Source organism: Rhinopithecus roxellana, chromosome 20 (assembly GCF_007565055.1).
Source record: "Rhinopithecus roxellana isolate Shanxi Qingling chromosome 20, ASM756505v1, whole genome shotgun sequence".
In the NCBI taxonomy this organism is placed as follows: domain Eukaryota; kingdom Metazoa; phylum Chordata; class Mammalia; order Primates; family Cercopithecidae; genus Rhinopithecus; species Rhinopithecus roxellana.
In genome coordinates, this window is record NC_044568.1 from 13098535 (window position 1) to 13114025 (window position 15491).

A 15491-nucleotide genomic window follows, 5' to 3' on the forward strand; every position below is an offset into this window, starting at 1 on the left:
TCACAAAAAGTCACAAAAATAATACAGTGTTCCCATGTACCCTTCTCCCAACTTCACCCAGTGATCATATTTTATATAATCATAGTACGCTGTGAAAACCAGAAAATTGTTGTTGGTACAATACTGACTCAGGTGTATTTATTTTTAAATAGTATTCTCCAAGTTTACAATTTATTTTTAAATAGTATTCTCCAAGTTTACTATGGAATATTAGTCAACAGGTTTTGTAAAATAAATTAACTAGATTTTAAGTTTTTAACTTTGAAACATTTGCCTCCATATGCTAACTCTGTTGGAGAAAAATGAGTAGGAAAGTTTGTTTTGGGTCTCTGAAAATCAGAAAATAATGCACTATTGAGTGTCAAGCATGTGCTGGCGCTGGATTAGTGAGTCAGGAATAGGAACGGGACCTCCATACAGCTCACAGCCCAGAGGGAACTACAAACAGGCATTGGTAACTCCGTGGGAAACAAGTTGTGACGTTTCTTAAGAAACACGTGGGGAGATCACGGGAAAGACACAATCAGGATTTGGGAAGTCATAGAAGGTTTTCTAGGGGAAGTTGAGATGTAAAAAAAAATCACACAGGAGCTAGCTGGATACAAGAGGAGTGGAGAAGAGTATTCCAGGCAGAGGAAAAACCTATGCTAAGACGTGAGGTGACTACAGATTTGATGCCTTTCCATTCTCTGCTTTCCTTTACCTGTGTACATCAACACAAACTGATTTCAAAACAACCAGCAAGTCATCTTCTGTTGCATTCCAACTTTTCAATGTCCCGTGGGCATCTCAGTTCTCTAATTAGGGGACTTAGAGATTGGACGATAAGCGTTGAGTGTGCCTGCCAAGCCCTGTTCATCAGTTCCAGACACTGCCCACTTGAGTGACCAGCAAGGCTCCTGCTACCACCCAATCAGACTGATTGGATTGGGGAATAGAGGTGGGAACAGAATCAGGGCAATATGGTCCTATCAATATGCCTACATTGACCATTGCTAGTGGCCTCTTTTGGAGGTGATTTTTAACCACCAACTCCTCAATTATACTTTTTTCTGGGTTGACTTTGTTGCTGTTGTTTATTATTCTTATTGTTTTGCTTCTTATTTCTGTTGTTTGGGTTTAAGTTTTGTTCTTGCTTTTTTCATTAGTTCCAAGTTTTTGCATCACCTTAGAGACATTGCATCACCTTAGAGACATGAAAACTGAGATTTGAAGTTAGTTATATAATTTGTATACTGGAGTCCTTTGGAATGAATACAAAAATGAATAAGAAAATGATCTTGCCTTAAGAAAATGTTTAGCTTAGAAAGATAATGCAAATAGGATATGCAATAGTATAGACAATGCAATTGTATATGAAAATAGTGGGGATGAAAATCGAAGGGCACAAATCAGCTGTTGCCTAGCCACACTAAGACTGTAGATATGTTTGGCTTAATTTAAATATTGACTATAAAATATTCCAATTAGGCTGGGTGTGGTGGCTCACGCCTGTAATCCCAGCACTTTGGAAGGCTGAGGCAGGCAGATCACTTGAGCTCATGAGTTTGAGGACCAGCCTAGACAACATGGCAAAACTCCAACTCTACAAAGAATGCAAAAATTAGCTGGGCATGGTAGCATGTGCCTGTAGTCCCAGCTACTCAGGAGACTGACATGTGGAGGATGGCTTGAGCTCGGAAGACAGAGGTTGCAGTGAGCCAAGATTGCACCACTGCACTCTAACCTGGGCAATAGAGCCTCATCTCCAAAGCAAAGAAAATACTTGAATTAGTTGCTGGAATTTAAAAATTAGAAACTCTTATTCCAGAATCTACATGTCAGTCTTCTCTTGAAAAATAGGAGGTTTTTGCCACGTTGGACCTGTCTTCCTACATGGCAATAACTGGCTAAAATAGCCTAGTGGCTGCCACTCATGCAGCTCTGGGTGTCCAGTGTCCACTATGCGCCACTGTTTTATACCCAGTCTTCCTTGCTTGTTTATGTTGTCTGCCAGGCCCCTGTAAACAGCTGGTTAGCAACCTTTAGTGTAAATGTGTGCACTATCAGATAAAAAGGAGTAAAGGATATGCCTCATGTCTTAAGAGTCGTTACCAGTTATAGGAGTCATGGGACTGAGAGACAGTCTCTGTTTTTCCCTTTGTATCCATATTTTTGAAGGTTTTAGAACAAGAATATATTCATGCCTCATTGCCATAATTTTTCAAAACAAAGCATGTTAATATATTATGATCATGTATGTATATAACGAAAATTCTCTAAAAATACTATAAAAGCTGAATAAATGGAGTACCGTGGCTCCTTAGAAGAGAGATAATCTTCAGGTGGACAGAGTCATGCGATGATACCAGAGTCTCAGCTATGTACATTACTTGGCATTTAGCCTAACAGATGTTACATGGTAATAGTCAGCATATTTTCTGTGAGTGGATTCTCTAGATATATACAATGGCAAAATAGCCAAATTGGAAACTCAAACAGAGCTAGTATATGTGAAACCTTTGACATAGTAGGTCATATTGAAAGAAAAAAAAATCAGCCTTAGACCAATCTGTATTTTTTTTTTTTTTGCCTTTACTAATACAAACGATAAGCTAGACCCGAATTCATATCTACTTAAGATGGAACCATCTGAGCTAGTCGTATTCTCGCCCACCCCATGCAGAAGCATGATCACCAATTGGGCAAACCCCAGAAAAGTTTCATTCTCTTTATATGCTGCAGGACAAGAATGTGTGCAAATGAATAACCACTACTTAAGCAAATCATCTTGTCCCAATTTGTGGACCTGTTAACTTTGATCTTTCTTAATTTATTCTCCACAAAGTAGCTTTGTCTCACACATCATGAAAAATTATTTAATCAAATCTTATTTTTAATTTTTCATTAAAAGCTGAAATAAGAGATTTTCTAGCATGTATCAAAAATCTACAGAAAGCAGTGAAAGTAAACTTTAATAATCAGTCAGGATGCATAAAAATGAAAGGAAATCATTCTTTTTCTAACTCACATTGAAGCACTGCTTTGTAAGAAGGGTAATGTATAAATTACCATTTCTGAATCGGTGAGAACTGCAGTTATTTACTCATACCTTGGATTTGTGGCTATGCAGACAAACCAGCTTTACTTCAAAGATTTTTTAAAGAATTCCCTTCTTCTTAAAAGAAGTTTGGATGAGATGAATCTGTTAGTCCTCCCAGCTCCAAGATCCTATGTTTTGTGACAGTGAATTCACTCAAACAGCTGTTGTTTTTTAAATAACTAATAAGCACTCCCATAGCTAAAGTTGATTGGAGAAAAAAAAAAAGCCCAGTAATAAGTTGTCTGAACCCATGTAATGATTTCTTCACTATGTATTATCTCTAAATTTTTGATAGGATTATCTTATTATAAGGTAATGACAATATTCATTAAGTATTGAGTATTTTTATGTACCAGACACTTGACTTGTGTTATCCTCTTAATCTTGACATCGACGCTATTAAGTGGGTACCATAATTTCCCCCATTGTGTATATCAGAAAACTAAAGTTCGAGGGGTCAAATAACTTTCCCAAGATTACAGAGGTAAGAAATGGTACCAAGATTCAAACCCAGGATGATTCTGTGCCAAAATTTTGCTCTTAATCATTATACCATACAGTGTCCAGACCTAAGAATGAGCTTTTTTATGAAAAAAAAAAACCCGCAATTTTAATCTACCACTTTGACTGATTGATTAGGTGATAGAGTAACTATATCTTTATATTTCCCTATAGTTGTAACATGGTGCTCATTAAAAAGGCATCAGAGATCTATAACTATTTTTATCAAGTTGCAAACACAATCCACACTTTTAAGAGGAATTCTTATAAATATATCCCTGAGGCCTTCCACTTACTCCCCATGCATTGCTTGATTACTCACTCAGCTGTCTGTCTGCATGGTTCCTTTGACAAAGAGTATGTCACTTTCATACGTAATAGCTAAATAGGATTGATATGATACCAAACAAATTCCTTTCCATTTGGGAGAATTTATGCTTGAGAAAACATATTTCCCCCAGGAAGCCTCCATTTATCATCAAGATGAATCACGGGGATGGGTACAGGGCAGCCTCCAAAGAGAGGATTTTTTCACTGTCTTTGATTGGTCCGGCTTTCAGCTCTGAAAAGGGCACCTACAAATTAAGCGCGCAGATTATTTTCTCAAAGTCTTCTTGGTTCGGTTCATTTCAATGGGAGAATAGTAATGTAGCGTTTAGACCCAAAGCATTTTCCAAATGGAACATGCAAGTTGGGTGCTAAACATTTACCAAGAAGGCAGACGCGGAGTCCAGTCATCTTATTTCAAACAGAAACATTGTTTGGCCAGAAATCACTTCAGGGCAGAGCTGATTCCAACATTCACCGTGGCTACAAAAAGGATTCTATTTTGGCCAGCAAATACTTCGAAAAAAGCATTTTTAGTCATCCATGGAAAAGGAGTGAGTGCCCCCTGGTGAAAATGTGGGAAACGTTTCCATATGTTATTTTTGGCTGGCAAGAAGGTGCAGATGTCTTCACAATAAAAATATACTCGCTATGAGAGCGCGCCTCCTTGAGAAGAGCAACATTTGGGGCACTGGATCCTCAGAGTGGCAAAGAAGCACAAAGGGAGGAGAAAAGCCAAGCCATCAACAAGACACAGTCAGGAGGGCAGGCGCTGGAGTCACACAAGCTGGGATCATGGGAGACTTCCGTTTTATTGTTGTATTTTTTATACCTATGTTGGGTGGTCCGCCCTCTCCAAACCCACTCTCCACGTGTCTTCACTCTAATCTGTGTCCTGGGAGGCTGACCTTTACAGATATATTAACACATTCCCTTCCCCTCTGGCTTGTAGTTGGGTTCTTCAAGGGAAGACAACAGCAGGTGATCAGAGGGTGGAAAAAGAGTGACACTGAGGTGTTTATTCCCAGAGCTCGCTCTTTGCCAGTGCAGGCTGGAAGGGACTGTATCCCTCATTCTATGGTCTCGGCTTCATTAAGATACAGCTGACCTATATCTATAAGTCTGTCTCTCTCTAGGCGAACTCTCCCTTCCAAAGTTCCTTCATGCCTAAGGGTGGTAACAACCCCCCATTTTTGCTGACCGGGGGTGCTTCACCATTCTTGTTGAGTTCTTTTTTTTTTTTTTAAAGACAGTGTCTCACTTTGTTGCCCAGGCTGAAGTGCAGTAGCATGATCACAGGTTGCTGCAGCCTCAAACTCCTGAGCTCAAGCCATCCTCCTGCCTCAGCTTCCTGAGTAAACAGGGCTACAGGCATACACCACCATGCCTGGTTACAGGCTGGTCTTGAACTCCCGGCCTCATGCCGTCCTCCACCTCATCCTCCTAAAGCACTAGGATTACAGGTATGAGCCACCACACCAGGCCTTGCTGAGTTTCCTAAATCTTACCCACGCCTCTGTAAAAAATCTGTGCAGTGAATGTACCTTGTTAGTCTTTCTGAGTGTGCCGTCTCTTTCCCATGAGTACTCTGACTGATACAGTACTTTTCCATATATCCCAAAATTTCTACAATAAACACCCATCCCTATCTAACTCCAGGGAAACCTAAGGCTTCTGGTAGTCCCAAATTCTAATCCCACCAGTTCTGACCACTTGGACTGGGGTTCAGTTAGAAGAATCGCAACATGGGACCCTTGTCTTCAGCGTCTCACTTCACTGCCGCACGCTCCAGTGATGAATAAGTCCACTGCCAACCTTTTGACTCAAGCTGCTGTCTTCACCTGCACCTCTACATTTTGAACAGGAAGAAGAAAGATTCTGTTTACATTCAGCCTTCACCTATCTCACCAGGAGGAGAGGAGAACAAGTTGTTCTGTCAGGAGGAATTGAAAAGATTACACAAACAGCACACTGCTTCTGCAGGTCTAGTGTTGGCAAAACCAGGAACTCTATAAACCACAAGAACAGAAGGGCAGCCTGCTGGTCAGCGCCCGGGGCATCCAGCCCAGGGATCTGGTTTTGACAAGAGAATACAGAAGTATTTATACCTTGCCAGTTTACACCTGTGTTCCAAACAGCCGGACTTCCCTCATTAATCTATTAGTTCGCTGCAAAAGCAATTGCTGGTTGTTTGTTTTTTTTTTTTTTTTTTTTTTTTCATTACTTTTAATGGCAAAAATCTCAATAACTTTTGCACCAACCTTTAATACTATGAAACTGTCATCCAAGATTGTCCCTATATGCTTTTTGATGCAGTGAAGAGAGATGATGAGTGAGGAGGATGCCAGATTGACTCCTCTCTTACTATGTGATGAGGACCAATTTTAACCTTTCCAAGACTGACTGCAATTGTCAAATGGAGATGATAATGCCTACAGCATAGGATGGTTTTAAGGGTATACGTGGCCAGGTGGGGTGGCTCACGCCTGTAATTCCAGCACTTTGGGAGGCCAAGGCGGGTGGTTTGCTTGAGCCCAGGAGTTCGAGATCACTTTGGGCAACATAGTGAAACCCCATATCTGCGAAAAGGTACCAAAACATTTGCCAGGCGTGGTGGTGAATGCCTGTAATCCCAGCTACTCAGGAGACTGGGGTGGGAAGATCACTTGAGCCTGAAAAGGTTGAGGATGCAGTCAGCCATGATCACACCACTGTGCTCCAGCCTGGGCATCAGAGTGAGACCCTATCTCAAGAAGAATAAAAGGGCAAATGAAGCCATGCATGCAAGGGGCACCATCCCAAACACAGAGTTGGCACTCAATAATACGGTTTTGCTCCTTCTCTTTGTCTTCTTGAGATATTATAGGTTTCCATATCCTCATCAAACTTTAATAGTCTGATCATCATGAAGAAAACTGCTTAGAACTAACATAAAGACTGAGTCATTCACATTAAGGAAAGTTTTTCTTACTTCCTTTCACAGTTGCCCAGGATTGAGCATACAAGGTATAATAAAGTTAATATTAAGGGCTAATTATTGAGGACTTCTTACATAGGCACTCTGATGAGACTTTTTTCCATTTTATATTTGTCAAATATATATGTCCATATTTAAAGAGTTAAAGAGTTTTACAAATTTGTACGAAACTCAGCAGTTCCTACCCTTTGCCCCACATCTATCTTCCCAGCAGACTTCACTTTCAAATCTAAAAAGGAAATATGTTGGCATTTACCTTCACAATTCTGAGCCACATACTTCTTACCACTTCTTCATTTTGTAGTTTAGACATAATCTATTGGCCTCCTTCTATGGATAACGATAATGGAACTTTTATTCATTCCCCTGCCCCATCACTGCACACCCTTTCCGCTCCCTTGGGTCCCTAATATAGCTATTTGGTAATTTTGTCAGATCGATATTGTGTTGGCAGATGACTGTGTAAATGATCCTCACAGCTAAGTCGTGTGTACACTAATTATTTTTATTTTCCGTGCAAATTTCCCTAGAGATAATTGTCTTGCTTTCTCATTCGTTTTGTTTTCTATGAACATACCACTAGTGCAACTCCAAACTCCCTGCCTTTTGTCTAAAACTCTTTTTAAGATGTTTATATGATCTGATTTATCAATTTCCTATTCTTAGAGAAATCTTTCCTGGAGGCTTCTGAGATGCTCCAACCTGAATTGGTTGCCTTCTAGGCCTGGTGCATGGCTACTATCCTGGGATCTCCCTTCAACATCTTCCTGAGGATTCTCTTTGCCTCTGCCTTGTGTTGGATCTCTTCTTTTCTGAATCTCTTATCTTCCTTCTTACTGGCTTATTCCCTCTTTTGGGTGGAACACATCCTTTAATATCTTCTTGGGAAAGGATATGTAGGAAATAAAATTGTTGAAACATTGCTTGCCTAAAAACAGGTTTATCTGACCCTCATGCTTTGTAATTAGTATGGGAAATAAAGAAATGCTTTGTAATATTGTTTTGAGCAAAGAATTTAAGAACAGTAAAACAACCACAATAAAAACTTTTGACAACTCTTATTATCTAGACAACAGAAAACCCCATCTTTAAAGTGAAAGAAACAAAACTGGGGCCAGTCCAAAGAAAAAGCATTTCTCATTTTCGCATACACCTAAGATAGCTCCTATTGCCATTTGTTTTTTACCATCTTTGCTAGAAAACTCATGAAAGGCTTGTCCACTCTCATACATGATTGACAGTCTGGCTATGTATAGAATTCCAAGTGGCAATCATTTTTCTTCAACTTCTGAAAACATCTTTCCATTTGTCTTCCAACATCCAGTATGACTTTTGAGAATTTCAAAATCATTCTGATTCCTGGGCCTTTGTGTGCAACTAGTTTCTCTCTCTCTTTCTCTCTCTCTCTCTCTCTCTCTCTCTCTCTCTTTCTCTTTTGCTCTTTCTCACCCCCAGTGTTCTGAGATATGTGAGGCTTGTGTATTTTCAATCACTGTGCTAATAGTACTAATCACTAATAGTAATAGCATTCCAGCTTCCAAATCTATGACTCTCCCTATCTGGGAATTTGCCCATCAGTTTTGAGAAATGTTCTTCTATTGTTTCTCCCACATGTTTTCTTTCTGGAACTCATGATGTCCAGATCTTGAACTTCATGAGCTGGTGGTTCTCTAAATTTTCTTACTTTCTATCATATTGTCTTTTTAACTCTACTTTCTAGATTTTCTTGGTTTCATTTTTCCTCAACTTAATTCTCTAACTCTTGTGTTTTACATCTCTGCCCTCATTTTTAATTAAGAACTCTATTTTGTTTTCTAAATGTTCCTTTTTTAAAGCATCTTCTTCTTGATTTATGGGTGTAATAATGATAGGAAAATTTTTTTTCTTTACTCTGCATGGTTTCCATTTTTTACCACAGTGGTTTTTGTTGATGTTCACTTTGACTTCTGTCAATGGCTAAGCTTTCTCTTAACTCTGGTAATCCAATTGTCTGCTGTATTGAAGAATACAGAAATAAAAACAGACTAGAAGCTCTAAGTGTGCTATACTGTCTGTGAACTTTACAAGGTGATCGGGCTGGGCTGTTCCCTTGTAAAATGTCCACAAACCAGACCAGATTCCCGAGAGAAGACTCATCTCCTAGTTCTCCTAGGAAGGAAAAAGGCCTGAAAGTTACTTCCAGAAGCTGAGTGAAGGGATAGTCGGGGGGAATCTTAGCAATCAGAATTCATTCATTAATTTGCACCCTGTGTTTTCAGTAGGACAAACCCACCTTCTAGAATAACTGAGCTACTTTCATCCATATACCTCTGCTTTAACCTCCCCAAAGAATGAGCTCCAGGTCTTTTGTTGGGATACAGGAGGCGCAGTTGTCCAGTTGCATGCCACTGGGAAGGAGATGTGAGCCTCAAACTCTTCCTAAACAGGCTTTGGACCAGTCCTCCTGGGCTCTCATCCCATATTTTACCTCCTTTTCTGGTACCAATTTCAATCCTTTGACTCAGTGGTTTAAATTGGTTGTTTTTTGGCTTTCCATGCTGCAGGCTTAGGACTCCATCTTTTCAAGTGTGTTAAGTCACTTAGCATTCCAGCTTCCAAAAATTTGTTGCTACTCTCTCCTCTCCCATTTATTCATTCAAAGCAAAACAACAAAAGCCCACCTCTTTTTAGTATCGTTTTAGTGGGGCTTAAGAGAGAATGGAAGAGAATAAGTAAAATGCATAATGTCATCTTTACTCAGATATCCACTAAGCAATTTACGTATGTGATTTCATTTACTTCTCACACATCCGCCCCCCACCCCGCCCCACCCAGACAGGTACAATCACTTTCCCCATTTCACATATGGGGATAATCAAACAGAAACCAAAGTTCAGAAATATTAATTTACCCAAGGATACACAACAAATAGATGGCATAACTGGGATTTGAAATTTCTGTACAATGTACAGAAATAGCGTAGAACTAAGGAGAAAACATATGGAAGCTACTCTAGAACCTATAAATTGCATTTTCCTATAATCATCAGATGTTATATGAAAACTGGCTAGATTCAAACTAAAATGCATTGCAAAAGTATTTGTAGCATGGTGTTTTTGTCTTAAGCAATTGTTTAAAAGTTTGGATTATAATGGCATTTTATTGGATTGTAATATGATGGATAGCATTCTAAATAAAATACAATAAAGGAAGGAAACAAATTAGCTCCTTCAGTAAGCACTTGAATCAAGGGCAATGATAGGTGATAGACAGATAGCTAGATACATAGATACATAGATAGATGGAGTAGTACAAATTTAAGGAGCACAAGTGCAGTTTTGTTACATGGAGATATTACATAGTGGTGAAATATGGGCTTTTAATGTAACCATAACCCAGATAGTACACATTGTGCCCATGAAGTAATTTCTTCTCATCCTCACCCCGTCCCGCCCTCCACCCTTCCAGTTCTCCAATGCCGATTATTCCACACTCTATGCCCATGTGTACCCATTATTTAGCTCCTACTGATAAGTGAGAACATGTGATACTAGACTTTTTGTTTCTAAGTTGTTTCACTTAAGATAATGGCCTCAGTTCCATCCACGTTGCTGCAAAATGTATTATTTCATTCTTTTTTATGGCTGAATAATATTCCATTAAATACACTGGAATATGCCACATTTTCTTTGTACAACCATCTGTTGACAGACACAAGTTGATTCAATAGCTTTGCCATTGTGAACAGTCCTGCAATAAACCTACAAGCTTTTTGATATAATGATTTCTTTCCCTTTGGGTAAATACTGAGTATTGGAATTGCTGTATTGAATGGTAATTCTATTTTTAGTTCTGAGAAATCTTTTATACCGTTTTCCATAGAGCTTGTACTAATTTGCATCCTCACCAACACTGTATAAGCATTCTCTTCTCCACATCCTTGAAGGGCAATAATATTATTAGAGGAACTTCAGCTGGTAAAATAAAGCAGTTCTAACATTCATACTTCTTATAATTTGAGTATGTAAAATAAAATTTTCTCTCTCATAGTTCTTGATTATCTTTGTTTTCCTCAAGAGTTTGAGGGAGTGAGAAAAGGCTTATAATGTTTTCTTTTATGAGAAGGGATCTATTTTAGCATAACATTAAAAAGGCATAGCTCTCACGCTTCCTCTCTCTTTTTCTTTTTCTTTTTTATGAAAGCGTCTTTCCCAGGGAAACCTCAGTCTTGCTCTTCATGTCTTTCAACTGATTGGATGAGGCTCACCCAGATTATTGAGGATAATCTCCTATACATAAAGCCAATGTTAATCACATCTACAAAATTAACTCCACAGCCATACCTAGATAAGGGTTTGATTGAATAACTGAGTGCTATTGAGAGGTGCAGCCAGCTGGACTTCTGGGTTGGGTGGGAACTTGGAGAACTTTTCTGTCTTACAAGAGGATTGTAAAATATGCCAACCAGCATTCTGTAGCTAGGATTGTAAAACACACCAATCAGCCTCCTGTGGCTAGCTAGAAGTTTGTAAAATGCACCAATCAGCACTCTTTAAAAACACACCAATCAACACTCCATGGCTAACTAGAGGTTTATAAAATGGACCAATCAGCACCCTGTAAAATGGAGCAATCAGTGCTCTGCAAAATATACCAATCAGCACTCTGTAAAATGGACCAAACAGCAGGACATGAGGGGGGACAAATAAGGGAATAAAAGCTGGCTACCCCGGCCAATAGCAGCAACTCACTCGGGTCCCCTTCCACACTGTGGAAGCTTTGTTCTTTCGCTCTCACAAAAAATCTTGCTACTGCTCACTCTTTGGGTCTGCACCACCTCTAAAAGCTATAACACTCACCGTGAAGGTCCATAGCTTCATTCCTGAAGTCAGCAAGACCACGAACCCGCCAGAAGGAACAAACTCCGCACACACTATAACATAGCCTAGCTGACCATCACAGTATGCAAGCTCATTGTTGATTCACACTTAAGTTGCATTCTCAGATACTAGCTTTCCTTAGCACATAGTAGGTGTTCCAGATGTTCTGATTTGAGTAAGTGCCTGAAGGATGCACTCCATCTGCTTACTCTTCTCTGTTTGTAACTCAGTATGCATGAAAGGATACAGTTTATCGTAACCCCTCAAGATCCCTGCCATCCCCATACTCTCCAGACTAAGTCCAATAAGTTCAAGCAATGACAGAAGCCAAAACTAGAGGAGAATTGTCCCACAGAACAAAGAGGGGCCCTAAAGTGGGGTTGTCTGCAGCCAACAGCAATGTGGAAAGACAAGACATGTCTGCCTGGTAAAGGACTTTGGACAAAGTTGGCAAGTTGCCCTTGGCCTCAGAGTGGAACAGGAGATCAATCAAATGTTTTTCATGACCCTAAGTGGGGAGCAGCAGTAGCTGAGGGATATCAAAGCTGGAAAGGCTGAGCTTCCAGAAGTGAAGGACAACACAGCAGCCTCAGTCAATGATCCAGGCCAGGTGGGACATTCTCAGCAAATGACAGCCATGAGATTTGAGGGTCCAGGACTTGATAACCCTCCTCTATAAAGCTGTAACCTCAGTAGGGACCCGAGAAATTAGACACAGCCCTAAGAGCAACATGCAGAAATGAGCAGAATAGACCCTAAATAGATCAAACTTCTGTCCCACCCTCTGCCGTCCCTCTCAGAATGGAGAGTCAACAGAAAAATTAAGTTTGGTGGTAAAAAAAATAACTTTACATTTTCTTCACATCAGTTTGTGGGCCAATATGCATACTTGGCTACACACACAGACTGGCGGTGTGGACTGCAAATGATTTAGTCTGAAAGCTCCCACCCCACCGCCAGCCTTTTTTAACTAAATAAAGCTTTTTGATCATTTCATAGATTAGACCTGGGCTAAAAGAGTGCCCCAAGTTGTCTAAGATCTATCTTCCCAGCAACTGAAGAAAGAATAATGTTTATTATTGGAACAGGAAAAGGTAGATGTCTCCTCTAACCCAGCAAAGAAGCACATTGGTGCCTTGCTTTATCATGAAGGGGATGGCCAGTTTGGGGAGGTGTTTTTTCATTGCATACAAAATATGAAATTTTAAGCCAGGCACAGTGGCTCACGCCTGTAATCCCAGCACTTTGGGAGGCTGAGGTGGGTGGATCACTTGAGGTCAGGAGTTTGAGACCAGCCTGGGCAACATGGCGAAACCCCATCTCTATTAAAAATACAAAAATTAACCAGGCATGGTGGTGCACACCTGTAGTCCCAACTACTTGGGAGGCTGAGACAGAAGAATCACTTTAAACGTAGGAGGCGGCAGTTGCAGTGAGCCAGCATGGTGCCACTGCACTCCAGCCTCGGTGACCGAGTGATTCTACTCATGGTAGAGTCACACAATAAAATAATAATAATAACAATAATAGTAAGTGATCTACAACTACACTTAAAAGAACTTGGTGACTCTTACAAAGAGTTTAGTGAAAGAACACAGAAACAAAAGCGTATGCACACTATGATTCTTTTTATATAAAGTATAAACATGAGTGGAAAAAATAGATGAAACTATTCAGTGCCATTAAAAGTCAGAAGAGTGGCTTCCCTTGTGGAAACAGTGACTGAAAAGGAATGAGGCCCATTTCTAGTACTAGAAATGCTCAGTTTCTCAATCTGGGTCATACAGGCATGAGTATTTTCAGGTTGTAAAAGTTCAACAAACTGTAGACTTCTCTCTGTACATAATACTTCAATAAAAAGTTTAAAATATATATCTTCTAGATTGTCTACTATATTGGTGTGTTGAAAGTAGGACACACCTTTCATGTCAATGTGTGACTATATACGGATTCAGATTCTCCAAAAATGAATTCCCCAAATGTAGCTTAAAATTATTTTATTGAGTTTTGCTAGCCATGAGTTCTAGTTACAGCTGCCTTAAAATTAAAATAATATATTTCTTAAGGTTTTGCTAGAAACATGAGGCCAGTCTAAAAATGAAATTTGGAGTATGGCTACCCTTGAATATCGTCTACAATGTCTTCGTTAAATAACCAAAGTACTGGTAAGTAATCTGATGAATAATCAAACTACTGTTTATTAGATATCGAATATATCTTGGGTTCTATATCAGTCTCCAGTGGGAAGGAAAATGGGCACTTTGGCTATTCTCAGGGAATGTAAGTTCTGGTGAGATATACTTCAACTTAACCAGTAACAGGGAACTCATTATTTCACAAGGAATCCTATTCTACTCTGGTAACTTTGATTGTTAGAAATGGCTTTCTTACATTAAAATGAAATCTCTCTCCCTGTGGCTTCCAGTTAGGTCTCTGAAGTAACAGAACAAACTTCCATGTCTCCTGAGACCCATTTACTTTAAATTAAACACCCTTTGTCCTTTTCACCCTACCTTATTTGATACTGTTTCAAATCCCTCCACTTTCTGGCCACCCTCTTGGGACAAGCTCCAGATTGGAAAGATTTGTTTCAAAGTATTGGACTCAGAGCCAGACACACTATTGCAGCTGAGACTTGATCTAGAGCAGGATTTCTCAAGGATTAGCATTATTGACGTTTTGGGCAGGATCATTCTTTGTTGTAGGCCTGTCCTGTGCATTGTAGGATGAGTAGCTGCATCCCTGACTTCCACCCACCAGATACAAACAGCAAACCTGCCCCGGTTGAGACAATCAAAAATGTGTCTTGACATAGCCAAAGGTCCCCTGGGAGGCAAAACTGTCCCCGATTGAGAACAGCATGATCACCAGGCTTCCCATCTAGATGTTCTACACCTACCCTTAAGTCATTAAGTTGCCAATGTTGCATGGCTTCTTAGGCACTAACTACAAGGTCACTTCTGCTTGCAGATACATCACCCAAAATAAAGACATACATAAATATTAATATAATAAAGTGGAATAAAAAGGCAGTCCTCAAGAGAAAAACAGTTCGCATAGTGTCCTCACAAAGTGGAAACTCTCTTGCTGCTCTCTGTAAAATACAGTTGGTAGTTTTATTTTATATCCATGTCTCTTCCAGAAGAGAACGATCGCAGTAGAATTCAACAGATAGAAATTGAGTCTCTACGACCAGATAAAAGAGAACCAGGATTCAGAAACAAAGTATGTATAAGTTTAATTCCACACCAAACCCATCCCCTATCCTATTATGATGAGGCAGGAAAAATAATAATTTATGGAAAGGAGAGACATCCAGTAGACCATGAGGTTCTTAAAATCCTCAAGAGTCTTACAGGTAAGAATCAAAAATCTGGTCTTTATTCCATGCTTAATAAGCAGGTCTTGCAACTGAATGAATAATAACCCAGTGGATAAAAAGCAGACAGAGAAATTAGCAGGCAGTGTGGTTTTACTGTGGAATCCAAGGAGTATCTTAATCAGTCTGATTTTAGTTTAGCGAGTAGACTTTTGAAATGAGCAATAGATTGGATCTTAGATACTTTGTAAACTATAGAAATTCAAGTTTGTTGCTTAACAAGGATTTGTTGGTGCATTCTAGAATTCTCTTCATAAAATGAGATCAGCTTGTCGCCAAATTACGCTTCTGGACTAGGGTGAAGTAAGCACTTAGCACAAAAAGATAAAGTTATCTGCTCATTTTTCTTCTTTGTAGAGTAAATGC